General features: G+C 41.1%; 1 long non-coding RNA gene across 1 annotated transcript; it reads right to left on the bottom strand.

The window, feature by feature from the left end:
• Nucleotides 1-6,208: 6,208 nt before the first annotated feature.
• Nucleotides 6,209-12,170, bottom strand: LOC129188399 (uncharacterized). Its single transcript, XR_008572618.1, has 3 exons — nt 12,064-12,170; nt 6,692-6,835; nt 6,209-6,597 (listed from the first exon to the last, which is right to left on the bottom strand). It is a non-coding gene; the product is annotated as an uncharacterized LOC129188399 (long non-coding RNA).
• Nucleotides 12,171-14,039: the final 1,869 nt, after the last annotated feature.

The following is a 14,039-nucleotide window of genomic DNA, read 5'->3' as shown; positions in this document are numbered from 1 at the left end:
TAGTGTGAGGATTACTAAAGCTAATACCAGGTGTTAAAGACCAATCACCCAGTCCACATACACACAAGCACACACACACACACACACACACAAACATGTGCGCGTCATAGCCTGTCTCCAAACGCTGCCGCTCTCCATCAGCACACAGATAAGATAAACACACCCACAAAAAAACTGCGTGAGTCATTTCACACACACACACACACACACACAGGTATGCACGGATATGTACACCTGTGAGCTCACGATCTGAGTGAAAAACATGTATACATTAGCACACACATCATAGCCCATTTCCAAAGCTGGCTCGGAGCCTAAGCTGCTAATTACACCTGTCCTGTGTGTGTAGGTGTGTGTGTGTGTGTGTGTGTGTGTGTGGGTGTGTGTGTGTAAGAGGGAGAGACCTCTCACTCTCAGTGTGGTGTCAAACAAGCCAACTTTAAACAGCAGAGAGTGAGAACCTCAGGGAAGCTCCTCTATAATCCATATTTAATGGCTTATTTTGTTGCAGCTTGTGTTCAGCCTGTGTTTTCATTACGATAATTAGAGGGATATTTAAAGACACAATCTGTTCCGCTTATCGTATATCTGTGCGTATAAAATGTCTGTATCAAATGGCACTGCGTATTTTGACCTTTTTCCAGTGTAGCTGAAATGTGGGCTGATGTGATCTGGTCAGGAAGCTTGCTAGAAGACGTTCTATATATAATGCAGAGCAGACAAATAATTACATGCCCAATATGCTAATTCAGAAATGTTTATGTATGGTTTTTAGCTGTTAAAAAATCATGCAAATATAATCAGAATGGCAGCGCAGTTGGCAGTGTGGGTAGCAAGTCTTCCATGCGTCTACGTGTGTTTATGTCGCGGATGCCAGCCAGTGCGGCTGCGGAGGTGTACGTTGGTAAAACCTCTCTTCATCGGCCTTAAGAGCTGCGTTGAACGCTTGCTCAACTGTCCGGGCTTTTGGTCAGCGCTCTCGAATCCCATTACGAAGGTTCTGTCTTGGAGCCCCGGTGCGGGCAGTGTGAAGCAGGCGGGTTACGTTTATTCTGGGTTCATCCCAGTCAGGTGAGTAGCACCAAATTCTGGGCCCCTGTACATTCACCTGAACCCACTCCCGCCACCCCTGTTACACACACACTCAGTATGTTTAAGAGACAGTACGCAGCGGATTCCTCCTGCTGCCTTGAGGGTCCCCACTTTCGAACACATGGCAAGCTCATATCCTGATTTAAGTACGCTGATGTAACACACACGCAAGAATTTACCGTACGTTTGTTGTGAGCTAATAATAGCAATTTGGCAAAGTTTAGCTACTAGCAGTTATTTTATTCAGGACAAACAATAATGTATGACAATTTCATGCAGTTTAATTTTGTTTTTTGGGTTTTTTTTGGTCCTGTTCAGCCATTAGGGCAGATAGTATTGTTGATCTAAATGCCCTTACGTGCTCAACAGATTAACTCTGCTAGGTAAAAGTGTAAGATACTCTTTCCCTGTTACACAGAAATTCATAGACTTTTCTTGATGTTTTGTTGTTATGCAAATTCGGAGAGGCCGGACCGGAGCAGGAGGGGATAGAGAAGAAGAGAAAAGAAAACAGAGGGGAGACTGTGGGGACAACGGGGGGACAATACAGAGCGAGACAAGAGTTTTGCACGTTCATTTGTAAATGTGAGAAATATAGATATCGTTTGTTTAATTTGTTCTTTTAAACCACTATTGCTAACATATGCAAGCAGGCAAGTATAATTTTTGGATTCAAAACATGTAATTTGAAGTAAGTTACATACACAGTCCCATTTGCATGCAGAAAAAAACAAATAATAGATAGAAACTGATTGATAGAAACCTGCTTTTTGACACTTGATACTCGACAGTTCGTAAACGCACCACAGTTATGTGCCATGAGATGCAAAAGTGAAACTTATACATTTACAACTTTCTCCGACGCTGCCACAGATAAACGTGTGTTTTACCTTTTCTTCTATAGCCTCCTCGTCCTTGTTCCCTAATGCTGACGCTGTGTGTGAATACATAAAGGCGATGCTTGCTGTTCGCCGCTACCAGATGGAATGAACCATTCTGCGTTATTTAATGGTGGTTATGGGTGCTCTCAGACAGTCATCATTTGACTAAATCAACCTCATACAGGGTACTTGAACTTTCACAGCTACATTTATTTTTACTTAACCTTCATGATGTCTGTTTTTATACCTGACATATTTAAATAAAAAAAGAAAACACATTTCCACTTCCAAAATATAGACCCGAATACACGTTAATGATATTTCATGAAGTTTTGATGAGTTATATAATCAAATATTGTGCTGTGTTGTGTTAGGTAGAATAGAAAAGGTGTTCATGCAGGTGCAAATGAAGTTCATTCCACATTCTCATTGTTCTGATATTTTCTATTCCGGTGTATATGTGTGTATGCAAGCATGCATATCCCTCAATTATGGCTCTTCTGTCTCACTATGTGTGAGTGCATGTGGGTGTGTGTGTGTGTGTGCCCACAATTGTGTCGAAGGTTGAGGTGTTGACAGAGGAGGAAGGTAACAGCTCCAAAGTTTTGGAGTTGAATGCATACACGGATGCCTCGGAGTATGAAATAACCACAGTTCTGTAGTACAGCACAATAATTAGTGTTAAACCGAGTACCGGGAAAGCTCACACACATGTTCCATGCTGGCCTCATTGTTGCATAACCCACGGTCACATCCCCTATGAAGGACGTCCAAACATTTTCCCCCGAGGGGTGTATACAGAAATATTGAAGGGTGTGGGGGCCACTTTGATACATTTTGTGCATTAAAGATGCTAAAACCAATTTCCCTGTAGGTCAATATATGTTAACCTTTCTGAAAAAAAACATCAGCATCTTAGCTTTGTGTTATAGGTGACACAGTAAATGAGTGTAATAGCTAATATCTACAGTATCTTTATGGTGGAAAGGATATTGAGGAAAGTTGCTTTGTGTTGCACTATATTTTTGAAATTGAACTAAAAGTATGTCCCTCGCTCATCCAAGACTTTTGGAGTGTGTTGTGTGTGAATATCGCTCTGTTTTGGTGCGGGAGAAGTCTAAACATAACAAAAATAATATCTTTTTGGCCCTAAAAAGGTAATCAGAGATTTCATGTAATGTGCCAATCAAGAGCTAAACCTAAACACAGCTGCTGTGTGTGTGTGTGTGTGTGTGTGTGTGTGTGTGTGCGTACAGGAGGAAGTGGTAGGGATGAGGCTCTGTCAGCAGGCAGGATTAAATGCACAACAGCGACAACAAGAACAACCTTTTCAGTACTTTTCATCAAAGATCCTCCACCAAGGTTCACACACTCGCTTCCACACATAAACCAATGCTTCCTGTACAGTTTGACACTGTGTGACTAAATCTGTGTTCACACTAGGTACAGCACACCTGTTTGCGTGCGTGCGTGTGTGTGTGTGTCTGTGTGTGTGTGTGTGTGTGAGCCCTGTTTCAAGCAGCAGGGTTTTAGCAAGTACTCTAAGGGTGATAATGCTGTCGATTCAACTCCCCCCCAACCAAATACACCTGAAAACACTCACACAGGTGTGTGTATGTGGCAAGTGGCAAGGAATAGGAGGAGAGGAGGTGTGGAAAGGAGGGAAAGTGAAAATGGTGCACGAGCTGTCATGCACGAAAACAAACATACAAACTCACGTTTACACACACACACACACGCACGCATGCAACTCCACATGCAACACACTCTTTTATGCAGGATTTCGAGGCAGGGGATTATTATCTCTTGAAAGATTATCTACTGTGTGAAACGCAAGGACTGCTTGAGCTGAGCTGTTAAACTAATTCAATAATTACCTCTGCCAGGGTGGTGTTTCCTTTCCACTATAGTTAGCTAGTTAGCTGTGTGGATTGGCGGTCAGGTGTCAGTTCCCTGAAATCAGCACTGCACATCTCTTCATAACTGCTTTAATAGTGGTCAGCATAAACAATCTAGTCCTCCACAAGTAAGTGGACGAGAATAAAAACGTCTTTGATGCCATTCTGGCAAATCCTGTACTCGAGATTGTTCTGTAACTTGCATCCCAAATGACAGAGCAGCCCCAGAGAAAGTGTGTTCATGTATTGTCTTCATTTTGCAGTGCACATTCTAGTAGTGAACTTTGACCCTGAGCTGACGTGAGACTAAAATGAGCTGATCGTGTGTTATTATTCAAATGCTCACATTTAATTTGGAAATGTAGGTCAGTCCTTTCTGGTTTTATTAGGCCCGCAGAGAAGGCTTTGCTGGCCCTGACGGCACACCACCGTAGTTTACTCGTTAAACAAACATGAATGGCGTTTTAGTCCATGAAAGATTTAATAAAATTTGTGACAGAAAATCGAAGGAGACCTTCGGTAAAACTCTTTGTGGAAAACTCAAGCATTGATTTGTTCTGTCCCCGTCTGCTTTCTTCCCTTCTACTTGATTTACCTGTGCGTGTCCTGTTAATTATCAGGCCACACAGGGTTCAGTGGTTCTCTGGCAAAATCGCGTGTGTTGTAGTTTCCATGGTAACATAATATATAGGGCACACTGGAGGTTTCAAGCCCCACCTCCCGCTGACCTCACCTGCTTTGCCACGTACTTTCACAAAGGCTTGCATGCAGCTTTCAAGTGACAGTTACAGATGACTTATGCCTTCTCAACAAGGTGTTACATGCAGCGCACATGCTGTACGTGGCAACAAACCTTCCAGCAACCACAACCAACTTCTTACTTCACGCCGCTGTAACCTTTGTTTGCAACACTTAAATGTTTTCTGTTCTTGCTGAGACTGTCTCGTGCCGGAACGACACTTGACAGATAATACTGGAATACTGGCTAATTATTGTTGGCAAGGTTGAACGACAATGCCAGATAAAGGTAGTTTCCAGTGACGTGCGGTGAGGTACATGGCTGGTGAGGCACTGACTTTTTGGGATTTTTTTTTTAATGTTAATACAGGTTGCTCATTAAGAGGATGACCAAAAAAAAAAAAGAAGATATGAATTCACTTTGGTTTAAAGAAATGTTTTCAAATAGTTGTCAGATACTTCTTTGTCCAATTTGTTTATTATTTTATCAACTGAAAAACATTTGTGTTCTTATCTTTCATCTGTATATGAAGTACGTGAACCCTCCTCCTCCAGGAAAAGTTCTGATACTTTGTTGAAAAAGTCTTATCACCTCCTGGTGAGGTTGGGTGTAAAATCCTTCATCAGTCAAATTCAATTATTGATTCAGCAGAGCATAAAAATAGCTTGCATTTGACTTGTTTGAAAATCTAGCTGTAGCCGACACTGCTGTTTGTGCATTTCAATAAAATTGTTTTAAAAACGCTGGCTTTTCCTCACTGGAAGGATGGCAGTCTCAACCTTCCAGCTCACGCATGCCTGACCCCTTCAGGAGGCATTGGTTTTATTGTCTGATTAGCAAGAATAATGATCTCACACTTACATTAAAAACATTACACAGGCTGTAGCGACTCATTGTGGATAATAAATGTTTCTGCAACATTATATTATTGGCAACATGCTGACGAACAGAAACTGGCAGGCGCTGTGATCCCACTCAGTGTGTACTCAAATGGTAGGCGGGGCTTGCGCACTAAACTGGAAAGCCACCTCACAGTGGCCTCATCTTTGGTTAATATAATAAATAATAGATTGTCAATTAATTTAAATATTTGCATACATAGATGACATTTCAATGAAAATGAGTCATTAAAGCCGCTCGCCTACATAAATATATTACGTCAGAACAAAAGAGTTACTTCCACATGTTATTGGATAAAAAAACCCAACAACATAAAAACAACGGTGCGCTCACACCGTAACATGCGCGGGTCACTGTCAACTCATTCCCACTGAGTGAGCATGCGTACAATGTCTGTATTCAGTTAAACGTGCGCAAGTGGATGTGGTGTGCGTGGACCACATGAGCTCATTGTAGCACGATGAATGGTAATCACACAGACCCCTCTCAGCAGCCGTGTGTAACCCACTGAAACCCAAACAGGAGATGAAGTGCGATAATGCAGACACACTTGCGCACACAGTATGATAGGAGACGCTGGGCTATTGTGGAACTTGAACCCTCATGTCTCACTACCAGGTGAGCTCATGTTTTGGCCAAATAAAGAGAGAGTGAACGAGAAAGAGAGGAAAAGGGAGTGAGGCTGATCAGCTGCAACTTTAAAAGAGCAAACAGGTTCAGTCCAAAATACAAGAGTCAAGTGATGAATCATTCTCCTATTTAATGAGTGCTTTAAGAATTTTATTTCAGATTGGGTCGCAGGGTGGACAAGTGGATCGCAGTCAGACGATTGAGGGTTTGAATCTCTGTTTGGGCATTTCCGTGTGGAGTTTGCATGTTTTATCCAGGCACTCAGGCTTCTTCCCACACTCGAAGAACATGCATGTTAGGTTCATTGGAGACTATTGTCCATTAGTGTGAATAGTTATTTGTCTCTTTTTGTTATTGGTTGGTGACCAGTCCAGTGTGTACCCAGCCTCGCACCCAGTCTTTTTTTTTTCATGGGGTCCAAAATGACTGGCTGCATCCTTGCTATTGGCTATTTGATCTGAAAAAAAAGGAACCATAAAATCACATGAATTTAGACAAAAGCATATTTTACTTACTTTTTCAAGAGAGCAGTTATCACTTGCAAAACGTACAGAAGATGAGACGCCTTCTTTAAGGAGACTTTCGTTGTGAGAGTACATTGTCCGATGGAGCTCTGGCAGGGCTTCCGGGTATCACATAGCTGGGTACCAAGTGAGAGAACAGTCTGCGGAACCCCGGTGCCTGGTCATCTAGTCCTATGAATTCAAGTATTTTTCGGGTTAGCTTAGCCTTCTGACTGTCACGCTCATATGGGCGAGTGTTGACTATGTTAGCTGCCCTTCGGCTGACTGTTGCTGCACTATGAGCCTCGAAAACTCACCATACTCCGTCAAGTGTTTGTTCTTCACATTTCGTATTAAATTAAAGCAATTTAGCATGCTATACTGGTGAGATTTTTTGTGGTATGTCTTGCAGGATGCATACTTCCATCACTCTCACAAATCGCATATACGTTTTCGCCTGCGCAGTGGGAAGGAAAGGGGGACCCATTTTCATAATATTATATAATTACTGCATTACTGTTTTCTTGCCTAATGTCTTCTTTGATAAATCCTGTCAGCCACAAGAACACACACACAAACACACACATTCACATATGAAGACCCTTAAGACCCCCTGCAATCTTCTTGACCTCTGACCTCAGGATGCAAACAGGTGCAAACTTTTAGGGGCGAGTGATAATAATCATTGGAGTTAGTTCGGTGGCCTGGAAATCCTAACATCCTCACGTCTTCCACTTCTTCTTTGACAAATATGAACATTGACTAATATGAAAATGCAACTGCTTTATCTATTAAAAGAAAGACAGAAAGCCAGTCTGCAGGCGGTCCTCTTGTTATGATGTTTCATCTTTACGATGCTCTCCCATAAATGAATACTGTACAAAAAGAAAAAGAGAACGAAAAAGAAAACGTAGTACGCTGAGGAAAGACGTCACTTTGGATCTTTACTTAACGTTTTTCCTTCATGATGTCTCTCGTGCGTGAGGCGGATTCTCCTGATAAATTGCGTCAACGAAAAGGAAGTGAAAGTGAAAAGTGAAGTGAAATCAGACATCATAAAATGCTCAGAAAGAGGATAAATCGACATTGGCTGCATGCCTGGTGTCAACCACTCACACGACGCAGCCATCATCAAGGATAAAGTTGGTGGAGTCATTATTGTTTATTAGTTTATTATTATAATTGTTTTTGCTATTATTATAAAAGTCCGCCTACTAATAAGATGGTCTCTCCCTCGCAATGCCCCTCCCAGTGTGCAAGACAACCACAGGGATAAAAGTAAGGAGTTTTTTTCATTCTTATCATTTAATTCTTGTATTTAAATCTTTTTATAACTGTATTTTAGACGGCCTTTATGTGTTCTGTGTACAGCGATAAGGACTTCGCTATTAATTTAGGTGTAATTTAGGCATAAGTTACAAGTTCTGAGTTACACTAAAACTCGACTTGCATTGCTGGCATAGGAACGGAACTTGTTCAGTACATACAGTAGACTGAGGACGTCCTGTTGGTTGTTGTCCAAAATAAAATCCCTTGTACTATTGTGGATATTTTCCCTTCAGAATTTTTCTATATATTTTTTATTCTAATATTATTTTACTATAATTATTTCAAACCTTTCATTTGTGCCAGAACATGTGACAATTGTAACTGTTTGATGAAGGATACGTTGCCTTCAGTGTGCAGAGGCGCTGTTCATTAAGAGGACAGATAATGGCTGAGAAGACACAGTCGGGTGAGGAAAAAGGAGGGAAGAAGAGACCAAAAAAAAGGAGGGAGGCAGGGCAAAAGGGACGTAGGGAGCAAGGGAGGGCAGTCACCTGTGGTGTGGGAATGGAGCAGCACTCTCCACGGGGGTTGGTGGTCTCTTTTACCCCCTCCTCACACTTACCTCATCCCCCTCATCGCTCCTTCCTCTTCCAGCTGCAACGGAGCCTCATTGGGAGGGGTGGAGTTAAGCACTTTGGTGAGGAAAAATCAGAGAAAAGTGAAGCAAAGGTAAAGATGGCGCTCACAGATTGAAGCCTGTGCGTGCGTGTGCTCGTAGCTTTAAAAAGTATTAAAATGTCATCGATATGCAGCCGTGATTCCAGGGGTCTGCAGCTGGTTTGCTATGAAGTCTTATTTTGCAAATCATCTTCTTATCCTTAGTATCATTTTAGTCATCATTCCGTATAATCCAGACAGTACACGTGAGGCAACTCTTTAAAAATTATTTCAAAAATCTTGTCATCAACTTGAAATTCATATGTTTTTGTGTTGCTGATGGATACTTACCATATGTTTATTGGCAATTAAAATTCATGTGCGCTCTAATACTGTTAGCTGTCTTTATATTTTCATTTTCTGTATCATTGTGTTTAACAGGTTTTGTGATGAGGTGTGTATTCATTTACAAATTTACCTCAATAACCTATTTTTCATCAACTGTTGGCAGTAATTCAAAAGCTGTGAAGACAACTTATCAAAGTACACGTGATGACATCCCTGTTAATGGGCATAGTATGTGTGTGTGCTGCCCTCTGTTCCCTAGGCAGCTGCTTCCAGATGACCCCCAGCAGCGAGCTGTCACTAGACATCTGCATCACACACACTTGTGTGTCTGACGGTGTGTGTGTACGATTCATGAGTTTGAGTATCTGTACGAACGTACAAGTGTGGTGGCCTCTTTTCTGCTCGGCTGGGCTTCTGTCACAAGTATTTGAGGCGTCTCCCAGCCACACACACTGACAACTGCTAACATATACAGAGAAATTTAACTTTGGTGAGCCCTTAATAGACCTTCAACAAGGCCTAAGTGATGGACAAAAAAGTTTGGGTCATGATTTTATGGTTCATATTTATACATGTCATCAATTAATTGATTTGTACATGCGTGGTTCTTCAGCGGAATTTATTTTGGCTCTTTAAATGGACCCATCAAGGTTTGTAAGAAACACCAAACCAATAAAATTATATCACATATCACCCTGACAAAGGAATCGGTGAAAAAATGCAAGACGCGAGCGGACACAAAAGTCAGTCTTTCAATTCGGTCGTCTCCAACTCGTACTGCTGTGCACACAAGCCGCACGTCTGACAGAGCAATCTCCTCTAATCTGTTGAAACAATGTGATGAGGTGTGTGTGTCAGTGTGAGAATAGAGTATGGGTAGACTCGGGTCCCACACCACTGTGATTGGGGTCAAAGGTTGTCAGGGAACCAGGGGGCTGTCATGCCCCATTACATGGTGCTACCGGACAGAGCTAAAAGTGCAACACACACAAAAATTGTTTAGTTCACTTAATTAACAGCCTCGTTTTACACTCATTTGGACACACACATACTGTACGGCAGTGCTTGTTAAGATGTAGAGGGTAGAAAAGGGCATGTTCATATTAGCAAACGAAAAAAAGTCATGTCTTATATTGCCGTTAAACAATTTATGAGGGCTTTGTCGTTGCTTAAATCATTTTAGCAATTACACGATGCCACTACATGACAGAGGAGGTCATCTGTAAGCATTTTTGGCTGCTCTATCACAGGATGAGCACCCCTGAAGCTTGAAAATGACCACTGAAGAATGTTGATTTGAGAGGTTTTGTGCGTTCCAGTCGGAGCCATATTCCCACCAGCAGATTGGCTGTTTCCCTGACAGAAGGTGCTCAAGGCTGTCCGCAGTCTATTCATCACACCAACAGGTTGGCTGACTTTATGTCTGTTCACTCCGCAGAGAGACACGTGATGATGGAGAACACGGCAGGTGTGTGTGTGTGTGTCTGTGTGCGTGCATGCGTGTGTTTATCTTCATCTTGTCTGGTTAAACCAAGACATGCTTGATAGGATAAAAGATAGAAGTGACTATTAGCGATAAACACGGGATTATATTCTTCCCCAAGGTCAAATTCAAAAACTTTCCGAAACATCTTAAAAGTTTTGCCAGCAATTTTTTATCATTTTAATCAGATTTATAGATGACTAATTCAAAAATTACCTTCAGGAGAGAAGAGATTAAGCATCATTTATGTACTGTGTACATGTGTGTGTACATTATTTAGTCCAATAGTTGTTCCTTATGTTTGTGTTTTGTTTTATGACGTAAAAACCTTTCAAATTCAACCACTTTTTTAAACGCAACATTAAATTGTAATACTGCTTAGATTAGTGATGCTCCAATCAATCGGCCACTGATTGGTATTGGGCGATTTCCGTGAAAAAATCAGTCGACATATGGCGATAAACGCCTTTTGATGCCGATCACAAAAAACAATCACCTGTGTCTCATCACTATTGCAGCCTGCAACCTGTGACGACCCCCACATGCCGTGCAGCATCTTGGGTAGACTCCTCCTCCTACTTTCCTTTGCACTGCGCATGCGTGCCAAAACAAAACAATCATGTCTGCCGTGTGGAACTTACCTGCCAACAATTGCCACAAAAAATATATCGCCGGCGTAGCGGAGAAGCTTTAATTTTAATTTAATACGCCATTTGAAGAACAAACACTTGACGGAGTATGGTGAGTTTTCGAGGCTCTGATGTGATCATCAGTCAAACGGACAACGCTCACCCGTATGTGCGTGACAGTCAGAAGGCTAAACAAATAATCCGGAAAATAATTGTAGAGATGACCAGCCTTCGTCAGCGGTAGAAGACATCGAGTTTGCCGACTGCTCTCTCACCTGGAGCCCACCTATGTGCTACCTGGAAGTCCTGCTAGGGCTTCACCAATGTACTCTCACACCCAAAGTCTCCTTAAAGAACACGTCTCATCATCATAAATAAATTGAAAAATGTATAATTAATCCATGTTATCGGTATCTGCCGATTTCACTCATGGATGATCGGTATTGGAATCGGTAGCATAAAACCCTGATTGGAGCATCCCTCGTTTAGATTTATGTGTTTTTGATTTGTAGTTTAGAGATGTTTGAAAAGTTGTTCAACTGGGTGGCTGTAGGTTATTCTGCAGGACAAGGTTGAAGACCCGGTACTGACCAAAAACTGCGGAGCAGTCTAACATTCAACGTTGGACAGAAAATACTGTGGCTCTTGTAAAAGCATACATTTTCAAGAGAGCGATCAAATATACAGTGTCCGTAAAATAGCTTGCATCACAGCATTGACGTTTTTACTCCTGATTGCTGCTATTCCTACGTGCATTTTCCCCTACTTTACCAGTAACACCCACATTCTTTAGCAGCATTGCCCTGTTGGACAACTTTTGCTTGTTGATAAGGAGACACAAAGGTAACCTGTGAGAACCGCTGTTGCTGAGATGTTGGGATTCCCAGCAGGTCTGTGTGAAGTGGGTGGTGAAGGTGCAAGCCGCTCCAAAGTAAGCAGCTCGTGTTTAGTCGAAGTCTAATGAAAAAAAAACTGGCCAAACCTGTCCCATCGTCCTTCTGCTATGTCACTGCTTGTGTGTGTGGGCTACTTACCTCACTGGGCGCTGTAGAAAAACATCCGAACATTCATCAAAACAGTAAAACAGAGATAAAGATAAGGCGGACTGCTGTAAGACATGTCTGTTTTTTACCGCGTGTTCCCCCCTGGAAGAAAGCGGGCCTGTGGAACAGAGTGAGGTAGGCACTACCTACAGTAGTGTTTGGGAGGGACAACGAACAGGTCACAGCTTGTTTTCAAGGCTTACGCTGCCACCAGGTCAAATGTCTGCCTTTGATTGGAATGCTCATGTAGGGCAGATAAGAAAAGCAGCATCAGTGATGTGTGTAGATCCTTTTCGGTTCTGATAACATTAAAAGGGAGTTCCGCCCAAGCATCTTTTTGAACAGTGTAGGTGGGCAAAACATCCTAAAAAAATATAGAACATGGGTGGTTTTGCTTCCCTGTTGCCACAGAAAAAATATGACCAAAACTAGATTAAAAATAGAAAGAGTCAGTTGTTTTGTGCGTCATGTAATTTACAGAACCAACACTTGAAATTACAGACTTTTAAAGCTGGCGTGTGCTCCTCTCATGTTTCTAGGAGAGCTACCATGCACCTGTCCAAAGCACGAGTGCAAAGCATCGACCACACAAACCCTCTGTGGAAAATTACCGGTTATGCTTTGAGTTAGCCTGCCTCCCTGCTCACGTCTGCAGAAGATTTGTATGAAACGTACAATGTTTGTTTTAGCAATACCTTAAAGCAGGGGTGTCCAAGTTCTTTATTGGTCCTCTGCACATTCTCAAAATACGCTTAAACATGAAAACTAACAATTTAAAAAAGAGATGTAATTTTTTATAAAATATTAGGAAAATAAAGTCATATTACGAAGAGAAAAAATAGCATCATGTTGAAATATTAAAGACTACAAATGTAATTTTCATAATAATAGGGGAAGCAACAAAATTGCAATTTAATGAAATTTGGTTGGGTGATTTTATATAATTTTATTATAATAAAGTCAAAGTATTAGGAGAATAAAGACATAATATTACAAAAAAAAGTTAGAGAGAGCATGTTATTATTTGTTAAAATAAATAAAAAGGAAAAACAAGCAAAAAAAATGTGATGTAAGGAGTAAAAGTTCGTACTAATAATACAGTACGCTTTGTCACCGATAACACAAAGCTGATGGTGGTTGTGACAGTCCAAGACCAAAAGAGCAGCCAATATTAGTGGGCGTTTCTTCTCCCTCAGGAACTTTTAATGATGTTCATTTACACTTCCAGCGTAGCGTACGAAGCGGACACTGCATCCTTGCAGCGTGCAGCGTGTGTTCATCTGCTGCGCGTGCTGTAGCTGCTTCTCAAGAGAGTCGAGTGTTTATGGACCAAAATTAAGTTTTTATGGGAAAAAAGACCAAAATACGGAACGGAGTAACCCGAGAACCACCTGAATTGTTGTTAGCCAATTATCAGTATTGACGATTGCAATATTTACCTGCTTCTTCTATCCTTTTTAACGGTGAATTGCAACTGCTCAAGTCCGCTATCATCCAGATACTAAAAGTGCAATGCAGTTTGTCATCAGCGAGAACACGCTCGCAATTAGAAATGAGAACAAGTAAATTGCACGCCAGGCCTTAGAACAGGGTCGTCAAACTCGTTTTCACCGTGGGCCACATCGCAGTTATGGTTATCCTCAAAGGGCCACTGGTATAATTCTATTTTAGAATTCCGTTAATAATGAATTATTCCATTAATTTTTCATTAATAACTAATAAAAAGTATTCATTTTGAATTGGATTTGGCAACAAAAAAATATAAGGTTTTCAGCCAATATTGACAACAAATACATTTAGCAAGAAATATTGTCTTTTTGATTAAAAAAAATAAAATTAAGTTGTTTTTGTTAGTAATTAATTTTGTTTTTACTTTAATATACGATTTTATTATTTATTGTAACTGTGTGTGTTTATTAAATTTTTGTAAAAATATGTTAAATATAAAAAAATATATTATTGTAAAC

The sequence above is a fragment of the Dunckerocampus dactyliophorus genome, chromosome 10 (assembly GCF_027744805.1).
Source record: "Dunckerocampus dactyliophorus isolate RoL2022-P2 chromosome 10, RoL_Ddac_1.1, whole genome shotgun sequence".
NCBI classification, from domain to species: domain Eukaryota; kingdom Metazoa; phylum Chordata; class Actinopteri; order Syngnathiformes; family Syngnathidae; genus Dunckerocampus; species Dunckerocampus dactyliophorus.
This window is presented reverse-complemented; position numbering and strand designations above follow the sequence as displayed.